This window comes from Tyto alba, unplaced genomic scaffold (assembly GCF_018691265.1).
Source record: "Tyto alba isolate M040663 unplaced genomic scaffold, T.alba_DEE_v4.0 Super-Scaffold_42, whole genome shotgun sequence".
In the NCBI taxonomy this organism is placed as follows: domain Eukaryota; kingdom Metazoa; phylum Chordata; class Aves; order Strigiformes; family Tytonidae; genus Tyto; species Tyto alba.
In genome coordinates this window covers 5,999,346-6,020,179 of record NW_024881318.1, presented here as the reverse complement: position 1 = coordinate 6,020,179, position 20,834 = coordinate 5,999,346, and the positions used below count along the sequence as shown (strand labels likewise).

The following is a 20,834-nucleotide window of genomic DNA, read 5'->3' as shown; positions in this document are numbered from 1 at the left end:
TCAGGAAATAAAAACAAAGCCAGGCTGGTGCAAGTCACTGACAGGACCGTCGGCTGCTGCTGCAGTGAGAAATCCCAAGCTAACGATCCAATTGCCTAAGAAATCTCTGACTGGAGAGAGTCAGAATGGATTATATATACATAGGAATAGATTATATATTCACTGGGGGTGTGTGTGTATATATATGTGTGTGTGTGCATGTACAGACGTATATACACATAAATTATATAAATATATAGCTATAATATATAAATCTATGTAAAGATGGATCATTTGTTGACAGATATTCTGAGAATTGCCAATTGCCAATTCCATACATATAAGCTATTGAGCCTCAACTCAGAAGTCAGCAGTGAGTTACATGGGTAAATCTGAAGCCAAATTTAAAATTGTGCAAGCCAAAACAATTTTTTCGAGCAATATTTTTATATTATCTACATTTTATATATCTACATTTATTTTAATATGTTTACATATATTTTACACTTAACATATTCTCTTTGTTTATATTTATGTAACTAATTGTTCTGATATAAAAGTTATGCATGTATTTTAATACCTACAAGGTATATATATTTGCATACATACACACTAAACATATATTAATATAATACACTAGATCACATTTTTGTATTATAAAAATTTATTTATATTTTATATATAGTTACTATATTTTATTTGTATTACATAGTTTTTCTATTATATAAATACATACACACAGACATAATACTAGAGGGTATCAAACAATCGTCAACTGCTGTGGTGCCTAAAAACATCTCCCATTCCTGGCGGAATTAATTTGACCCAGATTTGCCTTCCAGAGTAAACACCGCTAAAACCTCCCACAATTCTACGTTCCCTTCTCTTTCAGACAAGCCAAATCTTTGCTCAAAGCCATGACCTGATTTGCTTCCTAAAAACCAAAACCCTCACCGATCTCTCACATAGGTATTCCAACAAGTATTCTTAAATTAAGTCCATTAAGTATAAGGCGTTCAGAGGACTCTTCCCATTTCCAAGTATCTCGTCATAATTTTGCTAGTTATTAAGTTCAGTGTTGGCACAGCATTTACCCAAAAGATTAAGAAACAGGTAAGAAAACAGGCTCAACTTATTGTTTGTAGGTGGCAGTAAAACAATTTACAGTCACCACATTCAGGGTTCAGAGAGGATGTGTATCAGATATTAGAGGCCCAGAACAGAACAAAAAAGCACCATGACTCAACTGCAGAGGAAGAAGACTATTAAATGTAAAAAGATTAAGTCTCTTCCAAACCAGGAAAGAAATAGGTACATAATCTTTGGCAAGTTCAGTGCTAATCCATATTGAGCCAAGCCAAAAATAACTTGGGAACAGATTGCTATAGGTGTAAAAATTAACAGTAAAAGCCTTTTCAAACCATCTGAAGTAGACAGCTCCTCAGACTGGCCAAAAAGTGATGGAGGCATTAAGGGAGAACTCTGAGAAGGTCGGACTTGAGCAGATGAGCTCGATGTAGCATATTGGGTGCATTTTCCAACACACTCTGGACACAGTCAGCAGATGTGATGCAAGACCAGTGGAAGGAGCAATTGCTGTGGTACCCCCACTCAGCCTGCTTCGGCAACAGGTCATCTTCAGTCAGATTAAGGATCAACATGAGGCTGTCTCTGGAGAAATAGTCTTCAAATGAAGGGTCGGGAGAAGATGCAGGAAGAAATTCAGAACAGCCACAAATCAGCAAGACCAGGGAGCTCACCTGGTAGTGCTAAAGTAACTCTACTATAAAATACTCAAACTGAATGAGTCTATTAATAGAGAAGTATCAGCTGGTAACTGCAACATCAGCCTGTGAAGAGCTCCTTTGGATGCAGGACTGTAGGAAACGTATAAGCAGAGGAGTGACAACAACCAGGAAGACACATGGATAAATTCTGATTTTTGGAGAAGATTCGATTCAGGCTCTTGGATAGGTAAGTCATATCTACAACAAAAGCTGCACTGATCCTTCACATTTGTTTGACATGTAACTGCATGTTTATCTCACAGACCTTTCAAAACTTTTTGAATGAGTCAATGAACAGGAGTAAGAGCAATCTAATTGATATGGAGAGCATATCAACAGGGGTTTTAATATAGCTCCCACCAAAACCAGCAGCCCCTTTCCCTTTGTACACTTCTTCCCACTTTCTGTATTCTTCTGAAAAAAGGAAGACCCAATATTTGTGTAACCACATAGGAAAATTACTTTCTGTAGCCAAGTTGAGGGGAATGACAATTTTCAGCTAGCTCAATTCTCTGTGACAGCTCACCATGCAGTCACACAAATGTAAATATGAGCAAAAAAAAAGGAGAGTCAGAAACACACATGCAAAAGTGGTAGCATGGTGTTTAAGACTCTTTCAACAGCAGCTCATACTTCTCTTGGCTTGAAAGTGAATGTGGAATTGCACCCAATACAAATGGATTTCTGAGAGATTTTGTCTTTTTTTTAACAAAAATAAAATCAAACATCTGCAAGAAAAGCATTCATAAGATTTAACAGGGACTAAATAAAGAATAAATACTCAATTTGCATAATCAAGAAATATTATCTATAGATTACCATACAGCTAAGTGTGGCACTAACACCTCTGATTTTCCACACATATCTTGGAAACCAACAAAGCATTTAGGAGATAAAATCAGAAGATACAAAGATCTAATGAAGATCATCAAATCTAAAATGACTAAAAGTCACAGAATAATCTCCTGATGTAATGCCAGCTAACTACTAAGGTGACAAATGCAAGGTAGGACATATATATACACGGCAAGATAAGAAATCTAAGTTACATGTCATAGCAAATTCTAAATTAACTATTTCTATTCAAGAAAGAAATCTCAGAGCCGTTACGGATAGTCCCCTGAAAGTATCAGCTCAAACCTTACAGTCACCCAAAAGACAAAGTGATAAATATGCAGATTTCTTGAGTACAACCATCCTTTCCCCCATGCCTTTGATGTGAGGCTGGCCAAAGTGAAAACACTGGAAGACATTTAGATATTCTGACATAACTGAGCAGTGGAGGGAAGACAAGCCACCGCACATTAAGACAGTGTCTCACCCACATAGACCGTAACACCCCATTCAGAGAGATGCTATGGGAGACTGTCACAAGCCTTAGCAAAGCCGAGTGGACAAGTTCAACCGCTCTTCCCTCATCCACAGGCTTTGTCATTTTACCATTGCCCAGGCAATGCAGTTGGCCAAGCACAGTTTACTGTCACCCCAGCCATCTTACCATTGCAGCTAAACCAGCACCATTTCTACAGCTGGTTAGCACCGCTGCAGTAGCAAGCCAAACAAAGATTGAGAACTATATAATTTTATTTTTAAGGCATGTGGCATTTTCAGACTGTCCCACAAGACTCAATATCCACATCGAGTGTTGATTCTCAGCATTTATCTGTACCTGGATTACAGAGCTTCAGCTGTAGAACTAAAGCTATGCACATCCTTACTTTTTACTATTCATATTAATCTCACATCTAGGATTCCTCACCATAGATATAATTACAGATAAACCAAGCTTCTCTCGAGTTTATACATTTAGGAAAAGCAGAAGCAACTACAGAAACACCTGCCTCCACAGTAAGGAATGCCCTGACATAGTTATTGCAGTAAAAGCCTCAGTTCTAACTCAAATACCTAAATGCAGTACAAAGTTGTGTAAACATGCCTTACATACTTGAGCAGAGCCTATGGACCTCATTAACTAGTTTTCAATCACCATTTGGTACAAGCCCAAGAGAGGAAAAACAAAACACTGTACTGCTTTATTAATATTCCTTTAAGCAAACACAACGTTAATTTATTTGAGGAAGATGTGAATTAAAGGACTACAAAATGCATTCAGAACAGATTTTAAAAAGCAAATCTACAACGTATCAACTATTATATCCTAAGCTTTTATTACCTCCCACACTTCTCACACCGACATAAGACGTTAATGATAAGACACCCACATGCATGCATGCTTATATATAATTTACGGATAGGGGACCACATTCAATTCTAGTTAAAAGCATTCAGCATTCTAGCACATTATAAAATCTCTTCCTACGCTTCAGAAAGGATACAATGACAATTTCCATAATGGACACCACACTTCATAAGGAATTATGTCTAGCACAACACCCACACTAACCAGACAGAACTACAAATTTTAATTTATATAGTCATTATTTCTTTTCAAAGTCTGCCTCCTAAGGAGGATAAAGTGACAGGGAAAATGCCAGTTCTAGACAACAAAGGGATTAATCTGTACATAAGGTGCAATAATTACAACTATTTCAGGTTTCCATCCTTAGTAGTTGCCTTGTGCTTGTTTGAAGTATGTGCCAAACCACAGCGAAAATTTAATTTAAAATTAATTAACTGGAGAGCTCTAAATATATGCCGAAGCAAACTTTTACACAGTTTATATGCTTTACAAATTGACTACTGCAATTTGCAAATACGCCAGTTCTTGACATACCAATAAGATGCCGAAATGACTTAAAAAATTACTTCAAACATCAGAGCATGCCATGAGTTTTAAAAGACTGGTGATGTCTGTGGTGGGGAGAGAGAGTGCAAAACACAGAGGGGAAAAAAAGATGCTATTAAAAAGACAGGAAGAAAAGCACTGTAACAGTGATTGAGAACACATTATTTTCCAACACACAAACTGCAAAAGCGGACAAGCTTATTTTTTCTTCTTCCAGTGAAAATAGTAAGAAGCCAAATGGCAACGACAAATGTTTTCTATTTATCGAGAACAAAAATTCCACAAGTAGCTACAAATTATGTGACAAATCATTATCCTGACTAAACACACTACATGAAACTACATTTAAAACATTTTAATTCTAATTATCCTGAAATTAATGATTAGGTTTTATTTTCTATATATCGTTTAAAATAAGTGTACCTAAATCTTCATTCCTGAGAGACTTTTACAAGTACACAGAGTACACATCAATGGAACAGAAAAACAGAGGATGAAGAAACAAGGCTTTTACAGCCTACTATTTTTTTTCCTCCTATCACTTGATGCACTTATTTAGTAAACTTACACAGTCCCAGGAGAGCCCACATTAAATGTATTTTCAATTCATGAAGCAGCACCAGCATAAATGGCACATGCACCCAGACCAGCCACGCTCAATAGTTTTCCCTGTATTTGTTCATTTTAATGCTTCAATTAAATCACTCAGTTACACCAAGTGCTGTCACCAGGACTTTGTTTTGCAACTGCTACAGCAGCTGAAAAATTCTTAGTTTGGAAAGCTGTACAACAACTTTTGCAAAGCTTCAGAGTGTTTCAGAATTCAGGATAGGGAAAGTAAGTAGATCTCAAAAGGGGGGAAAATGTATATAAATCTTCATTAATAAGCAATTCTAACCAATACAGCAAGTATAACAAAAACAAAACAAAAGTAGTGACAGCAGTCATTGCATGTTAAAAGTTTAAAGAAAAATTAAATGTAACATTGGGCAAGAATATCAGTGTGGCTAATGAGCACATTTTCTATCTATGCGAAGACTATTTCAGGATAACTTTCTTATTTGCAGAAATGTAAAATGATATGTAAAGCCTTTATATAACAAGCAGTTCTCTAACCTAGATTACATGTAATTCCAGTCCAAGAACAGCTATTACAAAATTCAGAGGCTCTATAGCCTCTGTCCATCTCCTAGGCTGCTCTGACCTAGAAGCAAAAAACAGCACCTTGAAGACTGTGTTGTGCAACAAATCCCTAATCTAACTTTTAATAGAAATGACAGCACACAAAATCCCAAAAAATGAACAGAAGAGAAAGTCAAGGAGGAAAAAAACACCTAAAATCAGTAAAGATTTCTCTGTAACAAAGTAAGATTACTTTTAAGTGTGTTGGCAAACTCCATTCAATGATCCCTGAACATTACTAAGATTAGTTCAAAAAGCAGGCCTACCTCTAGAAATTGCACTATGCAGATCTTAGATTTGATTTTGGAAGCAGATGCTCCAGATGTTGTTTGGGAGAGACCCTGAAAGACAAATGCTGCTTCTGAAAATGTCAACGGATGAACGCTTTGCCTCCTCTCCCTTCTTGGTCATAGGCAAGATAGTTTAAAGAAGTTGAACAAAAGTCATCTTGATAGCTTTCTGATGACAGTCATCTGATTCGTTCTACCAAAATGTTTGGCAACAAGAAAAAACATGGATGATCTTAAGTAAGGTCAGACTTTGTAGCAATGGTGTCCCCTATTTATTCAAGTACGGGAATGTGTCTGCTTGGAGTAGTGCCCAGACTTGCCATTATTCTCATAACGAATCTGGTTGGTTGGGTTGTGGGGTTTTTTTATTTCAAAAAAACTACTCCAGATTTGTTGCTGTTCATTTGTTTTCTTAAGACTAAATAACTGGATCACTGAGGGACCTCACAGAAAATTTATTTTACTGCATGGAGATACATGTTTGAACCAAGTCCTTCATGTGCACATACTAACACTCAGAGTGGGTCACCATGAACAGCAACCATTCTGTTTCTGTTCCCAGAAGGTTATCAGCTTTTGAGGACAGAACTTATTTCCAATACCCATAATTCCAACTGAATTAAGATTCCTCAGAGAAGGCATAACTTTTTAAGTCTGGACTAGTACCCTCAGAAGCTCTGAAGTCAGTCACATGCACGCTTGGATGAAATGCAGTCTCTCTGTGTCTTGGCTCCCCACATTGTGAAATGGAAAAGCAGTGCTCACTTCAGCAGGGTAAGGAGTGATTTTGCTTTCTTTCCTGTTGCTAGAAGAGTATCTTGGTCTAACAAGCCTACACAACTTCAACCAAGTATTCGTTTCATGAAGTGCAAAACCATTATTCAAAACACTTGATATTTCAAATCATCTGACTTTGTAAGCACAGGCCAACTAGTTGTTTTCATCAGATTATTAAGAAGGATGATTTTTATTTCTACTTTTTCCTTCAGGAGATTGCAGGTGATAAGACTTGCAAGCAGCTGCTTCACTTCCTCTGATCATCTGTTTGAAAAGCATGTTTGGGATCAATTCCTTTTGCCAGATTTTAGTATATACTCTATACCAGGACATACAGTTTCCTAGCAAATACTCTGGATCAAGAGGATACATGTGTTTTTATCAGCGTACTTCTAGATTTGCAACAACTACTTTTTCTCCAAGGAGACATTTTCCAACCCAAAAGAATGTTTATTCTATTATCTAGTAGAAGTGTTGTATCTGGTTAGATACAATACATGCAGTTGTACAAACCACCTCTGGGGTAGTCATTGTATCTCAGAATCACGATGCCAAATTCTGTTGATCAGAGCTGTCACAGGCATTCCAGCTGCTGTGCCTGACTGCCAACCTCATGCAAGATCATAAACAGTTCACTAATACATCCTAGCAAGCACCTTTTAAGCAATTTATTGTTTAACTCATCACATTTTGAAAATTGCCTATTACTATTGTACTTACCAGACATGTTTTTATAGCAATTTTATTTTAGCACATCTGGAATTCTAAAAGAGCAGTTTCCTATACAGGTAATTAGTCGTGCATGTCATCATATCTTGGTGGACCCTGCACTACAGAAATCTAATGGAGTTCAAACATCGTACTTGAAAAATAAAATAGTTATGTCCTCTGCTTAGTAAAACCATTTTCTTTAGACTTACATTGTTCCATTTGCCACATTTCTCTGTAAGAAACAGCACTTAACACAAAAGATTGAAGTGTTGACAGCTGACTACAGAAACAAAAGTTCTTCATAGTATTATTTAAATATTTAGATATCAAAAAATTCTTAAATTGTATCTTAAGCTTTAAGCTCTTTCATCTGAAAGATGTCACCTGTACAGCATGGACCAAAAGTGGCAGGTGACATTTGATCACAATGGTTCCACCAGATATCAAGGTGCTCTGCATATGTTGTACCACATGACATACCTGTTTTATAAGTGGAAGGCTACACCATCTTCCTTCTTCAAATGCATAAATATTGTAACTTTACATATATTCTAATTGTGGTCTTCTGATAGGTTTCAACACAATTGTTTTTTGGGGTTTGTTTGTTTGTTTTTTTTAAAAAAAAAAACAAAACAAAACAAAACACAAACATACTCTACCTGGTATATTAGGAAAAACAAAATGCTCCTATATTTCCTATACTTTCCCCAACACTGGACACATTTAAGAGTCAGTGGGATAGGGTGCTGGGCCTTCTTGTCTAGATCGGGCTTGTGCCAAGAAAGGTTGGAATAAATGGTCCTTGAGGCCCCTTCCAAGCTGGTTCTGTGATTCCTCCATCACTGTAAGTTACAGAGCATCATCGAGAAGTGTCCCTTCTTCCCTACAGGCATTCAGTACCTTTGCTAAAGCCACAGAGGTGAAAGTTTAGGCTCATCTCAAAAGATTTCCATTTAAGCTGCTGTGATGCTGCATGCGCACACAATGTCTCTGAGCATAACCACACCCCAGGATCAGCACCACAACCAGTTTTAAAGCCATAACAACATGTCCTTTGTGATGTAGAGCAATAGGAAGGCTTTTATATCACACGTTCTGGAATTTGGCAGTCACCTGTATTTAATGGCCATCCTCAGTGTCTGTTCCCTTTTGAGAAAGAACTGCATAGCTTCCGATCTGTTTACTCAAAAACTTCAAAAGCAAAGTATTCAGAGAGTAACGTAAAACCAGCTTATGCAGTTGGAAAAAACACAAACCTTCAGGCATGCAGCCTCTAGTTAAATTTCTGTTTAAAGAAATTATATGTTCCTTTGCCAGTTCAAAATAAAAGTTTGTAAGCCTGATAACTGTAATACAGGATTTTCCTTGAGAATACAGAGGAAAAAAATAGCTAAGACAGTTCTCAGCAAGTAATTCACTTCTCATATATTCTACCAGTTAGTCCTCCCCACTTTTTTTGGATTTCATTCCACAAAGCAATGTATTCAGGCAGATACACAACTGGCAGAGTAAGAACCAGTTGCAAAAGAGCTATTTCTTGCCTACAAAGTTCTAGTTCACTTAAACTCTAATTCACATCTGCTTAAAACTGGTTTGTTCTAAAGGCTCAGAAGAATTTATAAATCCACCTTTTCCCAAGGGTTCAAACTTAGCCATGTGACAGTCATCTCAGGGTTTATAATGGTTACATTTCTCTAATGTAAAACTAGGGATACATACTGACAATACACTGATTGCAGAGCAGAGCAAATTCGGTTAATTCAGGTGGAGCCACAGAGGGTCCTGGCAGTCCCCCAGGCAGCCCCTCCTGAGCCTCAGCAACAGGAGGAAGGGTAGGCACACATCCCTGCATTTTGCAGGAGGAGGAGTTGTAACAGGATTGTAAGAGAAGAACTCTTCCATTTAATAAAAAGAAAGGCAAGATTTCAGTTTCCCACTTCTGAATTCTCTAAAAGAAGAGAAAGGAAGAAAAGAAAAATTCCAAATAAAATGGAAAAAGCAAACCCCTGTATGAAGCCATGCCTGCTGCCCCTTCCTGAAACCCTAACGCCACAGCACTAGCTGTGGGCATCCACCAGTACATTGCACTTGTGTAGGCTCTACCTGCTCTAGACAGAAATGAGACAGGGCAGCAGTAACAGTTATCATGGTGGAAAGAAGAACATCTGAAGCAGAACATCCTCTTGACAGCCTTGTGCATTCCATTAATAACCACCGTGTGCCCTACAGATGGGGTTTCTGATGAACATCTGCACATCTTAGGTATACTCTCCACAAGATGTAAAGTGCAAAACAAATCTGGGAAGCCAACCTTAATAAATAAGACTTCAACAAGGTACTTAAGTGCCAGATGAAGCTGACCCGAGAGCCTACTGTTGTCTTTCACCTTCAGGCACCCTAAAGAGCTATACATTTCCCCAGCTGACACATGTTAAAACTTGAAGTCCTACAACCACTGTTTAACACAAAAGTAAGACTCATGTATGTGCATGGCAGAAATAAATGGACTTAAACTGATTTTGAATGTTAGCCGCAGCATAAAGTCATCTCAATGTGAGGGTTTTGTGTGAAATAAGACCAATGGGAAAGTAAAAATTTTCAGTTCAGTCAGACTGAGACTACAGGTCTGTATATTTATTAGCTACAGATTCAATAATGCTGAGCAAAAAATCCAAAATATTAGCAGGAAAGATAAGAAATTTAGACTTTTAACAATTACAAGGAATTATTCCAGAGTTACATTAATTCTGAAATTTTTCATTTAGACAGAAAACCTTGTTCTGTTCCCGACCACAATTCTCTTATGAAACCTCGTTTCAAATTTATTACCTCCACTATTCAGCAGAAGAGCGACAAGGTCCCAACTCTGTCATTATTAATATCCACAACAGAAAGACAAGGTTTGGATCCTGGCCAAGGAAAATCTGTCCAATGAATTGCAGCAGTTCCCCCAATAACAGTCTACTTCAAACCTCACAAAATACTCCAAAAGGAGTGGGAGAGAGGGCAATGCTTGGCACAACGGAAGAAGTACTATCCAGAGACAGATCTAGAAAGGCCAAACATGAAAGCATTTGCTTAACATGCTAACTAAAAATAATGTGCAAGAGCTCGTCAGACCAACATGCTCACCATTTTGCATAAGCAAGCCCCTACTGATACCCCAACAAAGGAAGTTTGTTTACCATTAGCTTCTTTGTATATACATTCACATCAGGAATGTTTTTATGTCCACAACAGTAATTTATGTGTAGGCAAGAGCTTTCACGTCAGCCAGTCAAATCATAGCTGAGCTAAAGAGGTATCAGAGAGTCACCCTTCTCCCTACATCTCTTCTGCCTTCCCCGCTCCATGCAATCCCCATTCCTTCTATCTCATCGGACAAAAACAGAAGATGGAAAGGACCAGAATATAACATGGGAAATTTGTGCAATAAAAGATTTGCTTCTGTGCCTTCCTCTACAGTCTCCCATCTATCTAGTCTTTCTTACGTTCCACTGTAGAAGACACACAGCTTAGCTTCATTCAACTCAAATATTTCTTGAGGAAAGATTAAATGAATAAAGCTGTATTCCAGCTATGGTGCTGGTAACAGAATTTATACTGCAGGATCCCAATCCAGTTCCCAGTAAAATGGTTAGAGAAATCTTCTTTTGGGTGCTAACATCAAAGTCTTTAAGCCCTCTCCTAAGGTTAAATTCTTGGAATTCATCAGAAGATGGTTTGGGTAGCACATGTATGGCCTTGCATACATCTCTTGTGTTATTCATTGCAGTAACTGGTCTGATGAAAAATACTGCCTCTCTCTACAAACATCCCCTTCATAGATCATCGTGACTGTACTACCTCCATGACATCTTGACAGATGTTCCTGTAAGACTCTGGGACCTTCTTTTGTGGACAGCTTCAGGAATGCCACCACTTTACACCGCCATCAGCGAAGCATCCTTAGCACAGCAGACACCGGCAAAATGCCTTTTCTTACTACTTGCTTCAGCCCTTCCCCCACAGTACGGAAGGGGCAGAATGATCAGGGTGAAAATTTACCTTTAAGCCTGTCCTAACACAGCTGTGCCCTCCCAGTCAGCAGCCCAGCATGCACAAAAGCAGCAGGTCACTTAGGGCTGAGCCATGTCCCCCCTACCTGTGACAGTCACAGCCATCAAGCAGACACTGACTGACATAGCTTGGCAGCAGCATGGCTCTGGACTTCACACAAATTCTAACTCCAAAGAAAAATCAAATTACTGAGAAGCAAGCAAACATTCACACTTCCCTATAAGGATAATAATTGAATTTCCATGTAATACAGAAATTTATTTTTCAATAGTGGAAATCCATTCTTTTCACCAGGATGTCTATTCCTAAGTGCCACATTCTTTTCTTGTTAATAGTATTTTTCTTTCCCCGAAGTGAGTCACTCTGGAAAATGCCACTCGCTTGAAAGAGAAAAATTGACAAACAAATCCAACTGTCATGAAAATGAATGTTCATTGATCTATATTACAACTACCACATGCCGATAACTTAAACTTCAAACAGAAAAGTTCCAAATTACTCAACAATAGTAACTGGCTTCAGGACAAGGAAATAAAATTTAAATCTGCAACTGTTAAAATAGTTTCTACCAATACACTGAAAAGCACATGATCTGTTTGGCTTTTCTCTAATTTGGCTGGGAAGTCTTTCGCAGAAAGACGGAAAATGTTTTTGATGGCTTGTTCAAAAGGAAAAATAGCCATTTATCAGGTTATGTAAAAATCTCATACTTGTGTTGGAAACTACAGTTTGGCAGAACACATTTAATTACCATTGGCTCTTCTAGAACATTAAGTAAAAAATAACTACGTTATAATCGCATTAAGGGTTTGTCTTTGTTGGTTTAAGACAAAGATTTTAGTCAAAGGCCTCATTAAATCTGAGATCATTCTTTGCAGAGTTTAGCTCCTCCACGGGTCTACAAAAACAAGGAAATACAGCTATAATCCACAGAAATAAAAGAAAGATGGAAAGACTTCCAAGTTTTTTTATGTTCAAATGTAAAGAACACTTTCCCTCTCAAACAAAAATTCTTCATTAGAGACTACAGCTGTTGAAATTAAATTATTTGTGAAATCAACCCTCAAAAATAGAGTCAAAACACTTGAGTCCATATAAGCAACACAGTAAATATGTGCAAATATGTGCTCTTAAGTACATACCCAACAAAGCTCAAGAGAAAACATACTATGAGATGGAGTGTGGCTCCAGCAAGGTTGTGCTACCTCAAAATTACAAAATTCATTACATCTAAGATTTTCATACTATGTCCACTTATTCTCCAAAATATTTTTGTCTCACACTGTGCAAATTCAACATACTCTCTGCATACTGACCACAGTTAGAAAAATGAGATACACAACTGAATTAAAAACAATGTTGCATAGGAAAATAAAAATTATGGCTTTATGATCCAAGTTAAGACCGAAAGTTTCTGTATGAATCCGTAAGATTGCAATTTTGAACTACAGATGTCTTAATGCACACAAATATTTTCATTACAGATTAATCAGATTCAAGTGTTAATATGATTCTGAGTTTTGGCACCAGTTTTGCTTTTGTAACACACTTACTTTTCGCTTTATTTCCCTTAGAGCCCCTGCAAAACCCGCCACAGCCGTCATATCCTAAAAACACAGTATTTCTTATATATTCAACAGCCAGAATGACATTCTTCTACTTGCATTAATGACTTACTTAACAAAGTAGTTAGTTATCCACCTCCTTCTAGACAGAATCTAAGCACTGGCAAGACAGCTACCACTTCCTGCAAGGAATATTCTTATATTACAAGTACCAGAATTAAATATGAGTTTATCTGCAAGCTCTGCATGTAAACAATTCTTTATATTTGAATGCTGCAGTTGAGTAAACTGACATCACAGATTAAGGATATATTCATACCAAATTCATATACTAGATCTGATCTGTTATATAAATTAAAATGTCCACTGCTGATTTAAAAAACATAAACACTACTGTTTTTGCAAGATGTATACTTAGGAAGTTCTTCTACTTTAATTTCAATTTGAGTGAGATGTTACGTCTCATCTCCCAGACATGTATGATTACATCCCTAATTGTGAAAAACGTACTCTTTAGTTTTTTATTTTTAAATACCACTCCCTTACCAAGGCAAAGGCTGTTCTGTTTTATTTTAAGCTTTGAAGTAACTTCTCCTCTCCCTTAACAAAATTATTGGTGAGGAAAAAAAAATGTTTCAGAACTTGAACTAATTTGATCATGACACAGTATTTTCACAACTGCCTCGTGCTGCTTCTATCAGTAGTTCATTCTATGCCCAACATAATAGATATAACATGAATAAACTTCTTCTCTTTTACCTTGTATATGTTAAAAAAAACCTACCAGACTCCAGGAGTTATTTGAGGATGGTGATAAAATACAGATTTTCATTCCAGATGCACTAAAATCCATTATCACTTATTTTGGGGAAGGAGCAGGAAGCTAAAGGCGAAAGGGAACGGAACTAAACAAAAAGCACATAGACACGCTTTCAGCTTCCCCATGTCATCCATAATGTATAAATAATACAGAAAATAAAGAAAAAATGCAAAATAGCCTGGCAACTTTATGGTCCACAGCATAGACTTTGATTTCTTCAGTGCTTACAGATGTGACCAATGACTGAAACCCAAAATTTAACAACAAAAAGGTGCTGAAGCAGAAGTGCATGCGCCAGCCAGGATGCAAAGCAACTCCCCTGCTATGTTGAACTTGGGCAACGGTTAATCTGGATGACCTGATGTCCAAGCACTCCCTCCCATAAAGGTTACAGCAGAATCTGGCAGGAGCGTGAAGGGAAATCAGCTAATGTGTAACTTAATAGTACATACAGTCTTGGATTAATTTGATCCCTTAACAGACCTGAAATTTTGGCACGGAGCAATTTTGACAAGAAAAAATTACTTGTGCTTTATCAGTGTTCCTTGCCCTGACCCGAAACACAGCTCAGTTTCTCCTGTCCACTCACTTTCCAAGCCTTCCAAGAGACCTGCCAGTAATCGGACATGAAGTGTAAACCCACTCATAACGTGGGATCAGTGCATCCGAAACCAAACAGACATCCTTTTTTCCTGAACTACTAAGCAACTTTTATCACAAAATATGCAGCAGAAGAACACATCACACCACAGATACTTTCAAAATTATGAAGAATAACTACCTCATGGAGTTGTAAATCACAGATGTTACTTTAATATCCCATATTAGTGCAAAAAGCCCCACCCTTTCAGTCACATATTAACTCTATGTACCCTGTACCTACCATCCAGAAGGATGACCATCAAAAAGTTTAAGATCTGTTAATACTTTAGGAGAAGCACTGTGGCCTACTGGAAGGAGGTGCTGAACCTGAAGTTTGTAATTCCCAGATTTTGATCTGTTTCTTAGATGTCATGATCAAGCTTCTGTCATTGGCAGTATCTTAAAAAAATTAAGTAGGAATAACAGTATTCATAATATTTGTAAAGCATTTTCACATTTATTGCTAAAATAAATGCTATGTAGGACATGACATTCTTGTTGACGCTGGACTGTAAGGTGAAAAGGTACTGATTTCTTACCATACCCTAGTTAAAAATGACAGGACTTTAAGGAAAACTCAAGTATAACAGTTTTTGCTGGGTTTGGTTTGGGTTTTGTTTTGTTTTTATAACCGATTACTGAAATTTTACAATTATAAATACTGTCTTAATTTCAATTTCTGTAATTCTCTAAAGCTAACAAGAGGTTGGAAAGCATGAAATGCCTCCTTTTCACCCATATAAAATTTCTTTTTCCTAGCCCTACTCCTTGCAAGATAGCAAGTTTTAAATGTTTTACAACATATCAGCTTGATTCTTGGTTTCCTTTTACAAGCAATTTCCCCTGAAGAATTAAAGAAGAAAAATAATTTTTGAGCCAATAAGTTTTCTTTTTTTTTTTTTTTTTTTTTTATAAGGGGTTATTTGAAGCTGCTCAGGTTTTGGAATATCAGGATAAATGTCAGGGAGATAAATCACCAACACACCTCGTGAAACTTGCTGCAGCACTCTCAGTAAACAAGCTGGAACATATGGTTACAATTATGATTTGTATGACCACAGAAATCAGAAGCTCTAGTCACAAACCACAGCCTCGCTATGCTATGTATTGTACATAGTCAACAATGGTCTCTACCCTACACAGCTTACAATCTACATATAGGGCAAGAGACAAAATGGATTAGCAGAGAGGGGCTGATGAGAGAGAAGAGTCAGTATTAGTCAGTACAGTAGCTGAGCTTCCAGCACACCATCAGCCTAGACAGTGTCAGGTAGATATCACAGAAAAGAGGCTTTTTACAGAAGAATTAAAAACACATAAGCCTTGAGAGAGTTTAGTATGAAATATTTTGTCACTGCTGTAAGGGTGGCATGGTGGCAGCTGAGGGTGCTGAGGAGCATCTACCTCTCTAAAGGAAAAGAAAGAAAACCCTACAGTTTGCTCCCTGCGATTATGTAAGTCCCACCAGAGTCAACAGAAGACTTTCAAGAACTGTCAAGCCCAGGGGACTTTACAGTATGAATTACTCCTCTGGGAAAGGATGCTTTACTGTCATTGCCATCAGGGTCCATGGGAAGAACAGGGGTCTCAGAGCAAAAATATATGCTACCTGTCCAGCTAGTTCTAAATCACTCATGGTTTACTATCAAAAACACATTGGTGAAGCTTACAAGATAGATCAAGAATTTCTTAAATATATATACAATGACTCTTCTGATTTCAAGATCCTTGTGATTGAAAGCCCCAAGAGTTTGGTGGACCTGGGGCCAAAGCATGATACCAGAAGTGCCACTACTGTGTAACTGTCCTGTACTCTCACATCATTCAAAACCACAAGGGTAAATTAGATTTCAAGAAAAACAAAACACACTACACAGTGTATGTCAAAGGAAGCGTGTAAGAGCTTGATAGTGAATACATCCCTGGCCCGCAGAGATTTATGCCAGAGGCAATGTTTTTCTGTGCTACTGTGATTAAGACAGAAGATAATATTCATCCTGTGGAAAAAGGCAAGAAGACTCTCAAAGGGGACATTTAGGCACCACTCTGACAGTAGTTCAGCTGAACTTCAGACCAGCTCCTATGGTCCTCACAGCACCAAAGCACAGATTTCGGTCAGGATGAAGCTGCTCTAGACCCCAGCCTGCTGCGCAGTCCTTGCAGACTGAGCCTGCCACAGCTACACTACTATTAATACTCAACTACCTAGTCTCAAAGAACGTGTGCTGGAAATGCAGCCACACGTTTTGCTCCAGTTCAGCCACATCTTTAGAGGAACTAAGAGAAACGTTAAAGATCGGGACACTATCTAAATCTTCACATTCAGGCAGGTCAGAATGCCACGATTACAGTGACAATAGGATCATGCTGTTACAGACTGTAAGCAAGAACAAAGATTACAGACAGAACTGAGGAAGAATTCTCAGATCTACATTTTCGTTATGGTGAGCATAGCAGGCAATTAAACACTGACTAAGCACCAAGGAGATAGACAAGGTTGTAGTTATGTAGCAGATCACACACCCGATCTGTGACACATCATGAAAAGGCTCTGAAAGGTACAAACAACCAGCCTGAAATATTTCTTAGTAAAAAGAAGCTTGGTAGAATCGTAAGAAATAACAGACACATCATTCGTAGCTTTTCGTGGCTTTCTACTTTGACATGTTTCAATCTAGATACTACAGATCAGACTACATAAAACTGAAGAGGAAAAAGATATTAACATAAAATGGTAAATTTGAATAAACAGTTTTCTTGTAGAGTTAAAGATAACCATGCAAGTGCTCCTATTAACCAGCAAGTAGCACCAAAAAAAAAAAAAAAAAACAAAAAAAAAAAAAAAAAAATCCACAAACAGGAATAAGCTACAATATATGTAAGTCACAGATGTACAACACAGGTCATCAGATGCCTTCAAGTACACTAATGCTGAATGACATAATGTAGAATGAAGTATATACTCACATGATAAGAAGTCATTAATGGTCAGGAATGTTTATCCAGTTAGAACCAAAGAGTACAGACATGAGAAAATGAGTCATTATTGACCACTATACACTGAATTCTGTAATTTTTCTTAACGCTACGACAGTACATTTGTAAGCAAGATTACTTATGATGATTGCTTAGGTGATTAATGAAGATGAACCCAACTACTGCCTTTTCATTAGTTTCTTACAGGTACAACATCATACCCATTACATCTATGATTACCTAAACAGCACAAACTAAGTCAATTAGGCGTTACTGCAACAGTAAGGTCTAAGTACTGTGAGATGTATTAAAGTGTTTGTTGGGTTTTTTAATAGCAAAATATCAGCTGGATCAACTATTTCAAGTGAAACCATTTATATTTACTTATTTTTCAATAGTCTTGAGTAGTACTAACATTTTCCTGTCTTAGCATATCATCCATCTGGCAGTTCCTCACTGTAACATGATTTCTATTTTGCAAGAAATAAAATTACTAGTTAAAAAATTTTGCTTGCCCACAAAGAGTTCTCTTAACTTCATTAACTATGGACCATGAATTGGCAAGTGCTAATAATACTCCAAAAAAAAGAGGAGGGGATTTAAAACCAACTAAAACAACATTTTTTGAAGGTAAATTGGTTCAGTGTACCTTGTGAACCAATAAAATTAATTTCTAGTTTCTAATATATCAGGTCTAACCTCTACTGCCATGCATACCAATGTCATTTTTACCTTCACAACACATCAGATCTAGCAGCATTTTACAATTATTTTGCACACCTACAGAAAGACTGCAAAGACAAAGCGAAATTGACTCAGCATAGAAAAATGTCCTTTATGAGATTACAAAACTAAAATATCATTATTCCCCACTCTCCTCATTCCAAACCCACAATTGTTTATTTAACTACTGGAGTATAACATAACTGGCAATACAATTCTAATCAGGCTAATTTATTTACAGGATGGAGAAGGGTACTTGCACACAGATAACCTGCACGCAGTCAGATGCCAAACCAAGGAGAAGTAATTAGTGGAAGGACGCTGGCTGTATAGTTAAGGAGGCTCATGAGGGGGTAAAAAACAAGGACTACAACAGATGAGAAGCAGGAGAAGGTTAGCTATGGGAAAGGGCAAACTTTTGCTCATACTGTACGTAATTATCACTCCCGCTAAATCACAAGGAAGGAAAGGGGGGGCAGATTTGAAATACAGTGCTTATAAGAGTCTGTTAATCTACTGCTGCTGTGTAAGTGAATACAAAATATGCATAGCTAATACATGGTAACATAGATGACTGTGGTGTCAAGTTAAATAATTTCAAATTAACAAGAACAATAACTATTTTAGGCCTTGAAATTTCCCATGAAAAATAAATTCTTTTTAAAACCAGGCTCCTATCTTCTTTAATCCTAAATAGATCATATTCAAATTACTTCAGGTAACTTATTTTAGACATTATGAGGTATTTAAAAGGCAGTGAACAACATAAAAGTGAATTTTCAATTCTTCCATTCTTCTTTCAATTCTTATCCTATAAAGATTACAAAATACATTAAAATAACACCATACAGAAATCATGCCTGTTTTCCACATCTGTTCATTACTCAAAACTTGCTTCTGTTCCTTATCAGACTATCAATTTGTATTGCTGTCCTCTAACCTGTATTGCACTCTACTCGTGTACCTGATTCTATGTAAAACAAGGGACTGTAAAAGGCTGACTTAGAGATATTATGGATGGACAAATACACCATTTACTCTACCAATTCTATTGTGTCCAAGTTTCATCTACAGTCCAACACTGTATACAGGCAAATCACCCAACAGAAAACATAATCCAACCATGTGGGCACAAACTGAAAAAAATCCTTCCATTTTCTAACAGGATGTCATACTTACTTCTTCCCCTTTCCCAGGCAGGTCATTAGAAAGCTCTTTATAAAGGCTCTTTTACTTAAAGCTTTAAATGAAGATACTTAACCTACTGAAAGAAGAGTTGGCACTTCAGGTACTTATGAAAGAAGCAAAAAAATAAGTCTAGGAGTATGCCAAGGGAGTTGTTAAGAGAATGGTTCAAGAGGAGTGAAGGGGGTGGAAATACAGGAAGAGACAAGAACAGACGTAGGCTGAAACCTTAAGAGTTTGCATTAAGAAATGCAAACCTGATATACAAGAAGTAAAAAGTCATGGGGAGATATGATATCAGTGTAGCTACAGAGGAAGGCAGGAGAGATGGCAATCTGGATGGACTTTACAAATCAATGAAGTAACCAGAAGAGGGAAAAAACCTACTTTGCCTGTGACAGCACTAGGGCAGAAAGACATTCCGGTGTGACCACAGAGATCAGACCAAGAGGAATATAACCATCACGTAACTAGAGGTATCAAAATATACAGTGAGAACTGCTCTCCAGTCACAAGCAAAAGGACAAACCACACACTGAACACTGCTTTTGAAAAACATTTTAAAAACAATTTTCTATAGCAACTGAAACGAAGGAAGAGAATGTACCTGTTGGGACTCTCAAATGAAAACGCTGTAGGGAACAATTCAATTAATTTATACTCCCTTTTTAAACAAACTGCAAACTAAGCAACTGTCTTCTGTTGCATTTAAGTTACAGGCACAGCCTAAACATGGCAGTGGTCTACCCTTCAGTGTGTAAACTGGAAACCAGAAAGGAGGTATGTATTCGAGCAGCACATCAAGCTATGTGTAACCTCATCTTAGGCAGCAGCAGCAGTGATGTGTTTAGGCTGCGCCGCACCGAGTTAGAGACGTGCTCTTTTACTGCCTCCATGAGGAAATACACGTGCACTGTCACAGGCTGTAAAATATCTCCTGGCAGACCACTTGTGGCCTGAACTTTAACATCCCCTAGGGAGGCTGCCAGTGAATGGATTTCACAAAAGAGCAAAATAAATAGTATCAGTTTTAACAGCAACTGACTTGTAAAATGTTGTTTAGTTTAACTGGGGAAAAAGAAAATAACTTATACCTTTACTGTTAGCAATATATTATATTTTATTCTTATGTGGAAAAGAAAAACCTTTAGGAAGAATTTTTATATGTAATACACACACCAGTAAAACACATCTGGTGTGGGGAATGGAGCAACCACCAACCAAAACACAGTATATGGTGTAACAAATGCAAGAACCCTTTTTCTTAACAAAATGTGGCATCAAGTTTTTCATATCCTCAGGTGATGTCTCTCTATAGCAAACAGTCCACTCACAAAAGGTCAGAATCTAGTTATACCATTCAGGAAAAAACATTAGCCAACCTACTGGGAA

At 37.4% G+C, this 20,834-nt stretch overlaps 1 protein-coding gene across 3 annotated transcripts in view; it reads right to left on the bottom strand.

The window, feature by feature from the left end:
• The window catches only part of DYM (dymeclin), a 222,122-nt gene that overhangs the window by 154,797 nt on the left and 46,491 nt on the right, over positions 1-20,834 (bottom strand). The gene's annotated exons all lie outside the window — the stretch shown is intronic.